This window comes from Carex rostrata, chromosome 18 (genome assembly GCF_964058835.1).
Source record: "Carex rostrata chromosome 18, lpCarRost1.2, whole genome shotgun sequence".
In the NCBI taxonomy this organism is placed as follows: Eukaryota; Viridiplantae; Streptophyta; class Magnoliopsida; order Poales; family Cyperaceae; genus Carex; species Carex rostrata.
In genome coordinates, this window is record NC_135935.1 from 8729575 (window position 1) to 8745182 (window position 15608).

The 15608-nt window shown below is 32.6% G+C and overlaps 1 pseudogene across 1 annotated transcript; it reads right to left on the reverse strand.

Moving 5' to 3' along the window:
• Positions 1–4128: 4128 nt before the first annotated feature.
• Positions 4129–6166, reverse strand: LOC144569694 (UDP-glucuronate 4-epimerase 6 pseudogene; annotated as a pseudogene). The gene has a single exon (XR_013516133.1). The product of XR_013516133.1 is annotated as a UDP-glucuronate 4-epimerase 6 pseudogene (transcript).
• Positions 6167–15608: the final 9442 nt, after the last annotated feature.

Consider the following 15608-nt stretch of genomic DNA (forward strand, 5'->3'; position numbering starts at 1 on the left):
AACTCACAACCTTTCACATAGAGACCATATGCATTTGCCACTAGAGCAAAGACTGGTTCTCATATCAATGAAATTATATGACTTGACCTCTTATCTTTCTTATTAAAAATAATTAAAAAATCAAATCAAAAGAAACGAATTATTCGACATGAACTCAATTAAAATATAAAACACATTTCTATCAATTTTTTTATAATGTAATTCTAACCCGAAGTTAACTTCAATCAATAAATAATAACTATTTTTTTTTTAAAAAATCTTGACAGTGATTGTTAAGTAAAGTAAAGTAATATATGATATCTAAATCAATTGAATTCTCATGCCTCGGAGCCTCGGAGCATGCATGTGAATGTGATTGGTTGAGTAATTAAAGGCTAGTTAATTAGTAACTGTGGTCCAAACACGCTACATATACTACTGACGTGGCTCAATCAAAACATTACACGTGTAGCACAGCATAGGCTGGTTTGTTTAATTAATTAAGCAGCCTGTGCTATGATAATAAATTGTTGCCAAGTTGCAAATCGGTCACGCCTTGAACAAGGAGCAGTATGCAATAGATCATAAGAATGAAACTGATTGGTTGGCTAAATCATCACTTGTATCCTCAATTTCAGGGTGAAAATAATTATAAAACAAAAGTGCATCAAATTTAATGTACAAAAAAGGAATTTCTTTTAGTCTTCCATGTAATTAATGAAGTGGACGAATTGTGGTCTCCCATGTAATTCAAGATCTTTACAATATTAAAAAAAAATGATAAATTAGACAAGTGACATACTCAATCATCTTTAGATTATCTTTATATAATAATGATTTTTAATTTTTTTTTATATATTCTGAACTATCATTAACGCTAGGAGTACTATGCACTTAATCAATCAGACCATAATTAATTAATTGGATGTGGCTGTCAAGCAAGTACAAAGTTATCTGCCATTTCAATTAATCATCATTCATTTAAATTGAATCATATACTATTAAACTAAATCATAAAGTACATATCTAAATATATACATAATGTTAGTTTTATAAATTGGTTGTGTATAATTTCATTAAATTTGAGTATCATTATTTGATACTAAATTCAAGATTATTAAATATATATTAAGAATTTAGGAATATTTGGCAATACCAAAATATATGAACCCTTAATAGTTCTTTTAAAATAAAGTTAATTTTCCTTTTTTAACAAAAATTAAACAATATAATTAAGACACGTCTGTGAGCCTATCTAGATATATATTGATCTTTAATATATATATACTTTATGAATGCTGGGCTAACAGATCCATTTAATTAATGCACTAACAAGTTAGGTTAAGTGAGTCTAATCAATAGTCTATATTAGTCTTATTTTGTTCTTCTTGAATTGTCAAAGGAGATCCTTTTTGCACTTAATTTGTTATTACTTAATTATTACCATAGTTACATTAAGAGTCAACTAGTTGGACTTAATTTAGGCGAAATGTTGGGTTAAATTCAACCTGATGTATATAAAATATGGTGTGTGTGTGTGTGGGGGGTGGGGGGGTAATTTCAGCCTAACGGTTTATACCTAAATCAAATCTCATACTAGTGAAAATTCTCCTACTCTTGACTGTATTTTCTGATTGACTTTGACATTCTAGAAATATTTCAACTTAAAGTTACCTTTAGCTTCATCATCTAATTTTGGATTAAAGTTATGTGTTATATGTGCAATTACAAAAATCAAAGTTCTTGTTATGATTAATTTAATCAATTATGCCATGTTTAGTATTTTGAATTTTTTTTAAACCATAATTAGAAAAAAAATATATGTTTATGAAACCAATATGATTACTTTTTTTTTGTTACAAAAATCATAAGAACCGGTTTTTTTTTTGGACCGAAATGACAATTTGGTCCCAGGTATTTTAATAATTTTTCAACGTATTTTTTTCTCGAAATTTGTGAAAACGGCTGGGTCTCGAAATAAAGGGAGGTACTAAATTGGCATTTCAGTTCTTATGATTTTGTAAAAAAAAAAAAATAATCATGTTGGTCTCATAAATTTTTTTTTTCTAATTATGGTTTATAAAAAAAATTCCAGTATTTCGAACTAAATTGTGTAAACCAACCAAGTCCAACCATACATCTCTTAAAAATGAGGACCTTAATGTAATTTAAAACTACATAAAAGTATTCTTTCAATTGACTTAACAAGAAACGGTACCCATCAATTCCCTTGAAACATGGTTCACAATTTAGATCCTTCACGCTCCCATATCATTAAATATTTGTTTATTCTTCAAAAATCAAAACAGTCTCGCTGCATCGCTCGTAATATCTTATTTTTATGCTTTCTAATTTTGGTACTCGAATCTGAGGTGAGTCCGTATTCCCCCAGTTACCTGAGCTATAATTTTAAAATATGAACGGTCCAGATTAATTCCAATTGAATCAAATTTAATCCAAAACCGGTTGGAACTGTAGGGAGTCTGCTTTTAGATTCGTGCCACATGAAAACAACAATCTAGATTTGTGGCTTGCACCTCAGGTACCTGGAGTGATACAGATTCATCTGAGGTCCGGATCCCTGATAACTCAAAATTTGAGTTTGGATCTGGACTAACCGATCAAAATTCGGGTCAGTTCGGCCTAAGAAAAAATTCGCGAGATCCTTTCGTGCAAATTATAATCAGACGGTCCAATAGTTTCAAATCAGTCCACTTGGGGAGCATTTTCAACATATTTTAAGGACCAAAGAGGAATATGTTCCTTTCCACTCTGTCCCAAGCATAAATGGAGACCATGTACTCATGAACTTACTCATTAGCCTTTTCATTTTAACCTAAAAGACCCTAAGTTTTTAATTATATACTCATTAATTGGTTGGTCATATATTTGGCTAACACTTGATGATACATGTATCTTGTTTGGTACGGCCTAGATACTTCCTATGGATTAAACAAATAAAAATCCTAACAACTTGGTCTTTTAATTATAGAGCTGCTAGCAAATGCCAATATCTAAAAATTTATTTCTTAATTTTTGTTGGGTCCATATGTGCCGTCACACACGATTTTTTTTTAGAAACCATAAATAAAAAATAAAAATTTATCAAACCAACTTGATTGAGCTGGTTTGACTTCATGCAGCACACCATTTATATGCCTTTTCATTTAATCTCTGTTAGTCGTGCGCTAAATAAAGCAAAAATAGTTGTGTCAATATTTTTACCCCCAGCAAAGCAGAATTCACATCCTCTCCAATACCTGATAAGGGAATCTTTTACAATTACTAGATCTGAACCGTTATTTTTAACTTGGCACGAATCTCAAAGCTCAAAAATGGGGCCCCTACAGCGACCGGAAAGGATACAGATTCATCAAAGCAAGCAATGAAGAAAATGGCGCAATTTCTCCATTTTGTCGTACACCGAAGACAACTCCTGTTGATAACTTTAAAAGTTTCAAGTGTTAACCGTACCGCATTGGATCCCTTTAGAATAGCTCTAATTCCACCGACATGAAACAAGTGTCACAAAGTAAAGCGTTTATTGTTTATTCTTCTTTGAAATTAGCGCATTAGTGATAAATATCATATATTTTTCCGTGCAACAGTTTAAGAGAATAATAACTTGGATGCATCAGAAATTCAGAATGTACCTTGAAATGCGGTTTACCTTACTTTCGGTGAGGTGAGGTAAAATTTAACCAATTTATGGTAATTCTATTTTTTACCCAAGTACCCAACCCTCACAGACACACACACCCATAAAAAGTATATACAATTTTTGGTAATCCCAACAAATACACCAAGATTTAACATTTACTGCCAGTGCCAGATAGTCGTATCAAGTTAAAAAAAACATGAACATCTTTGTGTAAAATTAAATAATGATCAGCGCTCACATATTTGTCAATAAGCTATTGAAAGCCATCTACTTATATACAAGTCTAGTTATGAGCTAGATCCGAACTTGAATTTAGAAAAGCAGAAAGCTGAGCTGGAGTTGACACAAAATATTTCAAAAGATGAGCTGGAGTTGACACAAAGTATAGAGAGAGAGAGAGACTAATGTACAATTGAAGAAATTACTTGTGGAAAGCTAGCACAACTGCTATATATAATATATGTGATGAATAAACATGAAACAAGTAATTAAGCTAGTTGAAATATGCACATTTTTATTAAAGATAACAGCTGTTCAGATTTACATCTTCAGCAAAAGAATAACACCCTATAGTTCTTTTGACAAAGCAAATTAACCACACCTCCGCAAAATTACCATAATAATATATATCTACTTTTAAAAAAGAAAATTCTAGAAACCAAAAGATATTTAAAAAAAAAAAGTGCGCCTTGACTTCATCTTTCTCGAGCCATGGTCCCCACTCCTACCCCTTTCTTTCATGTTCACATTATTACTATCTATCATATTCCCCTTAATTTCTCATCTCCATATCTTTATAAACTTTAATTATTCCCCCACTAACCCTAAAATAGATTACATAAACAAAGCACAATTAACAAATATTACACTTACACTTTCCAAATTATAGTCATTTATCACCTCATGGATGCCCGCTATCAAGAGAGCAGTTTTTACTAGCACAGTGTAGTGTAGAAAGAAATTTACCTTCTGTAAGTATATATAATTGTACAGTAACTCTTCTGTGCATAGAAAAACTTGCTCTGTAAATAGCATGATGATTTCTGGCTCTTATGATGAGGCCACCTTCTCCTTCGCTTTCTCCTTCTTCTTTGTAATAACATCCAATTTGTTATACTCCACGTACCACTTAACGAATTGCTTCAAACCGGTACCCAGATCAGTGGTAGGTTGGTACCCAAAATCCTTATGTGCCAAGCTCACATTAGCATGTGTATACGGGACATCTCCATTACTTGGCATCTCCACTACATTTTTCTTAGCCTTCTTCCCCAATAGGTTTTCTAAAATGCTGACCATTTTAGTTACTGGTACGGGTGAAGTGTTGCCTAAATTGTACACCCGCAACTCAGCTGGACCGGTTTTCTTACCGCCACCCGGTAACCCGGTACTCCTTTTTGCAGTATCTATCGCTCCTATGCAACCCTTCACCACATCATCTATGTAAGTGAAATCTCTCTTGGCATTGGTGAAAATATTAATCGGCTTTCCTTCTATTATATCATGCACAAAAAAGAAGTACGCCATATCGGGTCGGCCCCATGGTCCATAAACGGTAAAGAACCGTAAACCTGTTAAGGAGAGACCATATATGTGGTTATATACATGCGCTATTTCCTCACCTGCCTTCTTGGTTGCGGCATATAGAGATGCCGGCCGATCGGTACGGTGCGACTCAGAAAACGGGCTAACTGTATTCAACCCGTAAACAGAGGAAGAAGATGCCCAGACAACAGCGGGTTGCGGATCTGCATTCTTTGCTGCCACCTCAAGCAACGAAACCAAACCCGCAATATTGGATTGGATGTACGACTGAGGCGATTTCATGGCGTACCGAACCCCGGCCTGTGCGGCCAAATGGAGAACATGTGTGAAATGTACCAGTTGAAATAACTTTATCAGCAACTGAGCGTCGTTTATATCTGCTTCTACAATTACTACGCCATTTTTGTGTAGCAGCTTCTGTCTGGCACGCTTCAGTGACGGATCGTAATACGAGTTGAAATTGTCGAGACCTAGCACGCCATCACCGCGTGCTTTTAAAGCCAATGAGCAGTGGGTCCCAACAAAGCCAGCGGCACCAGTTACGAGTATAGAGAGGCCGTTGGTACGAGTCGGGGTGGCGGAGCGGCGGATCTCCAGTGGGTTCAAAGAGTGGCGACGATTGGAGGATAGGAGACTGCGGTGGGGACTGGAGGGGTGTGGGGAGGAGAGGGAGAGAGAATGAGAAAGGAGGGAAGGGTAATGAAGTGTAAAGAGGAGGACTAAAGTAAGGGTAAGGAGAATGGCAGTGCGAAAGAGAAGAGTAGAGGAAATGGAGAGGAGCTTGTGACTGGAGACGCGGCGGAGGAGGTGGGAGTTGTAACTGGAGAGTTGCTTGAGAGTGGCTTTGCTGTTGTCTGGAGGGGATGGGGAGGGGAAACCCAAGGAAGGTGCCATGGTGGGAACTGGGAGGGGAGAGAATTGGAGAGAAATAGAGAATTGGAGAGAGAGAGAGAGAGACTAGACTCTGACTGGGTAGTGAGCAAGAGTTGAGTGTCAGATATAAAGAACCGAGAGAGAGAGAGAGAGAGCTAAGAGCTTGGATAGAGGCGAGAAGGAATGATATTAACACTTCTCTTACAAGAATGAAAATTGAAACAAAAAAAAAAATGGTGGTCGGTAGACGTACTGAATTCGTATCACCCCAGGTACCTGAGTTGCAAGTGGTGAATTTGGACCGTTAATTTTACTTGGCACGAATCTCAAAGCATAAGTCAGGTTTTATCAACACTTGTCACCTTTTTATAAATAAAAAAATTTAATTAATTTCTAATAAAATATGAAATTAGTATGACTTTTTACTCAGCTTGTGTGAGTGTATGGTGTATTCAAACTATTTAATATGATCTCCATATAAATATGTAATTATCAATTAAATTTTTACAATTTTTTTTATTTGTTTACTAACTTTTTAGATAATAAAAAATTATCTAAAAATAAATTATTTTAATAAGACAAACATGTTGGTTTCTTATTTTAACTATTTAAATCCAACTAAATATGGAATAGACTATTAATAATAGTTTATTCTCAACTCAATCAAACTTAAAAGAATTTCAGCATTTAGAGAGGTGGATATATAAAGTTCAGAATTGACTCTAAAGTCTCTAACCACCCTTAGTCTTCAGTCTCAAGTCTTAACTCAAACAGAGAAAAAAAACAAAAGATTTTTACTAAAGTCGTTCAGTTGACTGTCTGCTTTTATGAAGAGCCAAATTTTTAAGTCTAGTCATCCGGTCGGTTTTTCTAATAAAAATAAATTACTAGATTTTTAAATTACGGTATTTACTTTTATCTGTACTTAAAAAATACATATATATGTCGAAATTTCAAATTTCCACCTTAATAAATTTAGTTTAATATTTTTTCAAAGTTTAAATTTTAAATCTTTTATATTTTAATAAATAAAAATTTTGGCGGTCCGTAACATGATGGGTTGATTCAGATTGGAAATTATTTAAAAGGGGCAATTTCATGTATATTTCTCAAAAGTTTCAATATTATATATTTATCTCTCCAAAATCAATAATTACATATTTATCTTTGAAAATCATACAAACTCACATATTTGTCCAATCTAATTCTATAACATATCAAATATCTCCAAAAATTATTAAATGATATTTTCTAAAACTTTTAAATTTTTTTTACAGTATTAATTAATAATATGTTGACTATTATGCTCTTCGTTTTTGTCTCTTTAGTTCGTTTAAGTTCTATTCTCTCTAAGGCACCAAACATCTCGCCACTCTCTCCAAACAAAGCGAGGGGCGGTAAAAATATGTGAGAGGGTAGATGACTAGGGAAGGCAGGAGAAATATGTGATTTGGCGCATTTGGAGAGAGAGGCGGAGGAGGTTTAACGCCTTACAGAGAAGAGAATTTAGATGGACTAAAGAGACTGAAGGGCATAATGGTTAACATAATATTAATCAATATTGTAAAATAAATTTTAAAGTTATAAAAAATGCTATTTAATTATTTTTGTAAATATTTAATATGTTATAGAGTTAAATTGGACAAATATGTGAGTTTGTACAATTTTTAAGAATAAATATATAATTACTGATTTTGGAGGGATAAATATGTAATATTTAAACTTTTGAGAGATATATATGAAATCACCCCTATTTAAAAAGATGAAACATCTGGGATTGTCGGAATGTACCATACATACCGTTCAAATATTCAATGGGTTATATTTATGGGTGTGCTGAGGCCAAACCGCTGTCAAAAGTAATTCGGATCATGTATTTATTTACCTATTTATTTTGACTAAAATCAAATTAGTGTGATGAATCGGAAAATAGCTTTTAGTCATAAGCATGTCAATTTCGTTCTATGATGATTTTTTAATAATATTAACAAATATGAATCAATTGATATGAGATAATGACTTCGTCTAAGACAACAAACAAACAAATATAGAAACAACTAAAAGTAGAAAGTAAATAACAGCATTTTTTTTTTGTAATTTCAATATAAATTTCGTTACAGGTAGTCACATCCATTTTTTTATTATATTAAATCGTTAGTTGAGTAAATATATGAGTTTTTTTCGGATAATTTTCGACATGGAATTGCGTTTAATTTGTAGTTGAAAATTTCATCTTTATTATTTTTATTTTACAATCAATGCAAGCAATTTATATTTTTATTTCATTATACATGAGACAATAAAATCCTAGTTATATTTAGAGCGTAAGACATATATATATTGTGTATGGATAACTATTTTTTTTCAGAAAAGTTGTTCAAGATATAAATATTTAATTATAAGAGTAGAACTAGGATATTATGGAGCTCCCCAAGCCGCTTATCTATCGAATTGACTTCGAACGACAATTTCAAATCGTTAAAATCAATCTACATCATAAGCAATGCACTTACATGTTAAATTTATAATTTTTCTAATTAATTTAGTGTAAAGTCATAATTGACATCGAAACTTCGTTTCCACTAGCTCATTTACATTCTAAAATACAAACTGGGTACATCTCATCTACAGAAAAAAAAAATCTACGAGGATGACGGAAAAATGAACACATTAATTTAAATATTATTTTTCTACATTAATTTAAATATTTAAATTTTGTTGGACTATGCAATAATCTACTTAGTCTATTTGACTAAATTTGTAAAATATATATTTGTTGAATTTTACAATTTTTTGTCTTGAGATATTATGCAAGTTTATGACGATATAAATTGCCATACACATCAAGAATACAAGTGCAATTGTTATGCATATTAAGGATGAGTCATGATAAATTGAAGAATGGACTCAGGAGCATTAACTCAAGATCAGGTTTAATTAGAAATCTGTAGAATTGATAAAATAAACTTGAGATTGAGGTAATTTACATCAACTGTTGCAACAAAAGATTAGGCGTTGCAGCAAAACAATTCAAATGCCAAATTCAACAGCATAATCGATTTATTTCATAACAACGACTAATTGTGCGTTGCAACGGAATAAATCAATTTGGACCCCAAAAATCTCCTGAGAATTATGTTGTAGCATCGGTTGTAACTCTTAACAAGCGTTAGGGTTTCCAACACAGTCAAACCCGTTAACTAGGGTTACCCATTGCAACACTTATTCTTCTGTTGCAACAGATGACGCCAGTTACCTTATTTTGTTTCTCTCTTTATAAATATAAACAAATTCTATGTTTGATTTAATGATTCTAGCCGCCTACGGCTGCAAAATTACGAATTCTTTTCAGATTTAGAAAATTCATTGTTGCTTGTGCACTAAATTTGAATATTCAATCAACAATCTCAAGCATACTCCACCATACTCAATAATCAATATATTGTAAGAACTAGAGTGATTTGTGTGAGTTCTACTCTTTGTTTCAAACACTCGAGTCTTTAGTGCTCGTGAGCCAATTTTGTGCTCGGACTGTGTGACTTCCCAAGGTTTGTAAGGGCTCACCGGTTTCATCTTGTATTTCTTTCTCATTGGGTAAATAAAGACGCGCCATGAAAAAGGTCGCGAAACCTCGAAAACATAAGCGTTAGTGCCAAACTTCATAATTATCTCACGTGTTAAGTGTCTCTTAACTTATCTATTTATTTTATGTATACTTAATTAACTTAAGTTTTTTTATTTCCGTCAAAAAAAACTTTACACACGTTATATAAATTTTAATTAAGTGAATATCAACTAAATATGGTTAAAATATTAAAAGGATCTTTATCATATTCACCCTCCTATAAATATCTTCTGGGACCAAGAAATATCTCAACCTAATAATCTTTATCGTTGAAAGTATAGCAAAATGGATGTACACAATTGGGCACTATTTATATAGAGAATTAATACCTCCATCTAGGTTTAGGTTATGTATTGGGCTAGATAACTTTCTATCCTTTCTAATTCTTATTGCGTGCCTTTTTTGTAAATAAATTAATTCTCCTGAGTATTACAGCAAGCCTGCCTTGTGGGCTGTCGTATCTTTGTAAAATTTTCATTATCAAAGTGGGTTTACCACTAAACCTCAAAAAAAAAAAAATATAGCAAAATGTTCTTTTATTTTATGTTCATCTGTGTGAAAAACAATTTCCACTAAGTTCCATAATTTCATTTTTTATGTAATAAATGTGGGTTCAACGGTTCAGCATGCCTACGCTTTCAAAGCTGGACCAGGACCACCCATGTTGGGGCCACCAAACCAAATAGATGGTTTGGGTTGGAGGCCACTTGTTTTGATTTCCTCTCTTAGCTTTATTTCCTCCATATACCCCCTTTTTCTTCATATTATGTTATATGCCATTATTTTTTAATTTACTTTTCTTATTTTTTTTGATGAAAAATACTTCTCTTATCACTTGCATTTGCATGTGCAGGTAGGGGTGAAAACGGAGCCGGATTATCCGGCGGATATCCGCTCCGTATCCGGATATAATCCGAATCCGGATAATTCGGATTCGGATAATTCCCGGATACGGATTCGGATAATTTTCGGAAATCCATAAAAGATCCGGATACGGATACGGATTCGGAGTCCTAAACGGAGCGGATATCCGGATTCGGATAATTTGGCCAAACCCATATAAAAGAGGAATAAATATTTGCTATAGGTGGGATTTGAACCCATGTCCTCCCATCTCAATGCCTTAAGACCAAGCTTCAAACCACTACACCACAACATCTTTTGTTACCATACACTTATTTGATATATATATATTATATAAATAGATTATCTTTCATCTCTTATAAGTTCATTAATATTTATATTTAATGTTTTAATTAATATTTGTATTTTAGAAGTTCATATATCTTAATTATCCGACCATTATTCGTTTTATATCCGTATTCGAATCCGTATCCGTGGACTATCCGTTCCGTATCCGTATCCGTTTAAGGCGGATTTGGTTTTGAATTTTGATATCCGTTTACTATCCGTATCCGTATCCGTATCCGCTCATTATCCGACAGATGCGGATATGGTATTAGCATTATCCGCTCCGTATCCGCTCCGTTTTCACCCCTATGTGCAGGTGACGAAAGATGGATACGAGATCCGTGGATTCTCTTATCATTTCTGCCGTGTCAGTGTCTCCTTTCACACTGTCAGATGTTACATGTAGATTTTTTTTTTTTAATAGATCTGTTAGTAAAAAATTTAACAGAACAGAGGAAGTTATAAAAAAAAATACTCCACCAATTTTAGAGATAGGCGGAGACAAAAAATTATTTTCTCCATTGATCAGTGGAGCAAAAAACTTCACATTTATTTAAGCAAAAAAATTCACATTTATCTAAAATCAATACTATCAATAGTTCGAAAATGACTCCACCGATCCAAGGAATTGGTAGAAATTTTTTTTTTATAACTTTACTGCAAACTGTACTTGTTCTGTTAAAATGATTAAAAACAGTTTTGTAAAGCAATTGAATTCGGTGAGAAATTATTAGGAGAAAGAAATATTTGGAATTGCAAAGCATTTGGACAAAATGTGAGATGTATCAAAAGGGGAACTATGATTGCAAGTTTGCAATCATTTGTCTACTATACCTTCTATATGATCTGGTTGTCTGATGGAGGAGAGTGGCGGTACGATTTCCGATCAGAACCATTTGATCAGCATTAAAATTTGTGTATACTATTTTTGTAAATTTTAATGCGTATCGGACGACTTTAACGTGGCAGTAGATCGTATATGTTCTGTAGATCGCCTCTTTGTTCAACTAACCTTCTCTGTTCTTGTCAATTTTTCTCTGTTTATTGTCAAATCGTCATTTTTTCTCATTTCCTTATATTTTTAAAAAGTATGTATGGATGAATTCTGCTATCATCCAATGAGCATAAAATGGCCTATTAGCCTAGTGCAAATAGCTTTAACTATGTAATGATCAGTATTAACTACAATCAACATCAATTTGTATCATATAATCAAATATTGATAGAAGCAACATATATATTTTTCTTATTTAAATTCAACATAATTCAATACATTTTTGGGGCTTGATTAAAAATGAAGCAGATGACTCTAAATTTTTCACAAAATATATTTATAATTTAATACTAAACTCGTTCTGATGAGATGAGCATTTTAAATACAGAAAATACTGATCTGCTAAAAATTATATGTAATTATTATTTACTACAAGGGTTTTCCGTGTAAAATTATCCTTTTAAACGTTTACTGGCGTCATAGAGAAATAGCATGTGGATATAACTTTACAGTTTATTATGTTGCAGACATATAAAACTAAAAATGGGTATCCGTATTAAATGCTGCATCGAGATATCCATATTTGATCCGGAGAGAGAATACGTGTCAATTTCACGAATTCGTATCCTCTGAGATATCTCAAACTTTGAGTGACTTTATGGAATATTCCAACCGTTGAAATACATTCCACACAAATCTCAAAGCAAACAAATACTGACCCCCTACATCACCCCCGAATAGGCACCGGACACGTCGGTCACGCAAAAGTTGAGATATCTCAGAGGACACGCACTCCAATTTCACTATGCCGGGCCCACATGACGCTCTGCTCTGGTGCAAGATCTTCTACATCCATTCAGGTGTTTCCAACTACGAAACATAATACATATTTTGCGGCATCTATCTCTCCGTTTCTTATCGACTATACTTGCATCATACGGTTACAGACACAGAATTGGAAGATAAATTTTCGAGAAATTCAGAAGAAAAAATAAATCAATGAGGAAAGGAGAAGGCAGATCTTTAAGTTCTTGACATGTGAATTTGCTATCACAAGAGAAAATAAACAAAAAGGCCGTCTTTCTCAAAGAAATTAAAACGGTAAGGTATCTTTACTTAAAATAGTAATAAATACACTGCTTAGCCTGCCACAATCACAATTTATTCAAATAGGGAGCTGATATTAATACTATAAAATATGTTATTAACACAACACAATTTAAAATTTTTATTTGATAGACAAAATTACCCTCCACAATCAATTACTTTTGTTGCTCCCTTAATTTGGAAGCTTTTTAATGATAATATATTTTTAATGTACTTTCTTAATCTGTCTATCTTCTTCATAGAGAAAAAAAAAGAATAATATATTGGAGCTTTCAATGATTTTATTGTTATTTACCAAGCTATCAGAAAGTTCTTTTTAGGTTTTCTACTCTTTTCTTTTAAAACAAACTGATTTTTAGGGATCTCCTTCTATTATCTGAATTGAAATATTATTTATCTAAAAAGCACAAAAAACACATATACTCTCTTGCCACCGTCCCATGAAATTCCCTCACCCTCTCCCTGTCCAAAAATAATGAAAATATTAAAACTTGTCTATATATCTCTTTTCTCAACACCAAAATAATTTTTCGACGGTTAATGAGTTTAATTATAACACAAATCTTCATAATATTACAACATAGAGCATGAAATCTTCATTTAAAAGATATATTATAAACGTTTTTCATTTTGAAAAAACTTTTTTCTAACATGTTTTTTCTTGATTTCTTCATTTAAATGAGTTTTATTATCTATAACAATTATAGTAATGAATATATTCAATGAAAAATAATTGAAAAGATCCCGTCTGAAAAAAAAAATATTGTTAGTGAAATTTATACATATTAGTATCAATAGATTTATATCCAACAAAAAATATTTTGCCAATTTTTTTTTCTTTAAGTAGATATTTGTGGAGTTGGGTAAAATAAACGTATATAATGATAGATTTTCAATAATATAACAAAATATTTTATTTTTGTAATATATTTAAAAATCTTAAAAGTACGATGAAATATATAAATAACGAATATGAGAGAGATATAGTTTCTAAGGGAAATAGTTAATGAAGGGTACATTTGTTTATATACTAAAATATTTAGGTAGTGTTGTGTTAATATAAAGATTTGTAGTGTTGATATCATGCATGACTTATCCAAATATGATATTGTATTGTGCTATAAATGGGTAGAAAGAAACACGAGTTTTGTTGGATTGCGTTGCGTTCAACAAGAAACAAATAATAATATATAACTTAAGCTGTCTTATCATTTGTTCCATATCTATGTAGAAAAGTTTTAGATATGCAAAAGAAACTTTTGAAGACAAAAGTTTTGCCAAATTATTGAAATCTAAAGAAAGGCAAAGGGGACCGTCTATTCATTTCATTCATCCATTTTTGATAAGACAAACTAGCTATATTTACCGACATTTTTAAAAATGCCCAAAAAGAAAAATAAATTATTAATAATAACTAGATTTTTGGAAAAAATTTAAAAATGCCCAAACCACCTCAAAATTCGGTGGTCCGGAATTTTTATTCCAAACCGCCTATTTTCCGGGCGGTCCGAGATTTTTTTTTTTTTTTTTTTTTGCAAATCAAATTTGCATATCTGGTTAACATAGCAAAACACTTTCAAAAATCGTGAAAATTGACCAACAACCAGTCTTGACATCGTAGAACAGGACTGTGAAGTTTCATACAAAATCTCCTAACAGATCGTGAGATATCAGCTCTCAAAAATTACCCGAACTGCTGAATATTTCATTCTGAGCCCAACTTTGCACATCTGCTTAACATAGTAAAACACCTTCAAAAATCATGAAAATTGACCGACATGCAGTCTTGACATCGTAGAATAGGACTGTGAAGTTTCATACAAAATCTCCGAACAGATCGTGAGATATCGGCTCTCAAAAATTGCCCGAATTGCTGAATATTTCATTATGAGCCCAACTTTGCACATCTGCTTAACATAGAAAAACACCTTCAAAAATCGTGAAAATTGACCGACATGCATTATTGACATCGTAGAACAGGACTGTAAAGTTTCATACAAAATCTTCAAACAGATCGTGAGATATTGGCTCTCAAAAATTACCCGAACAGCTGAATATTTCATTATGAGCCCAAATTTGCACATTTGGTCAACATAGCAAAACACCTTCAAAAATCATGAAAATTGACCGACATGTAGTCTTGACATCGTAGAACAGGACTGTGAAATTTTATACAAAATTTCCAAACAGGTGTTTTGCTATATTAACCAAATGTGCAAATTTGGGATCAGAATGAAATATTCAGCAGTTCGGGTAATTTTTGAGAGCCGATATCTCACGATCTGTTCAGAGATTTTGTATGAAACTTCACAGTCCTATTCTACGATGTCAAGACTGCATGTCGGTCAATTTTCATGATTTTTGAAGGTGTTTTTCTATGTTAAGCAGATGTGCAAAGTTGGGATCATAATGAAATATTCAGCAGTTCGGGTAATTTTTGAGAGCCGATATCTCACGATCTGTTCGGAGATTTTGTATGAAACTTCACAGTCCTATTCTACGATGTCAAGACTGCATGTCGGTTAATTTTCACGATTTTTGAAGGTGTTTTGCTATGTTGACCAGATGTGCAAATTTGGGCTCATAATGAAATATTCAGCTGTTCGGGTAATTTTTGAGAGCCGATATCTCAT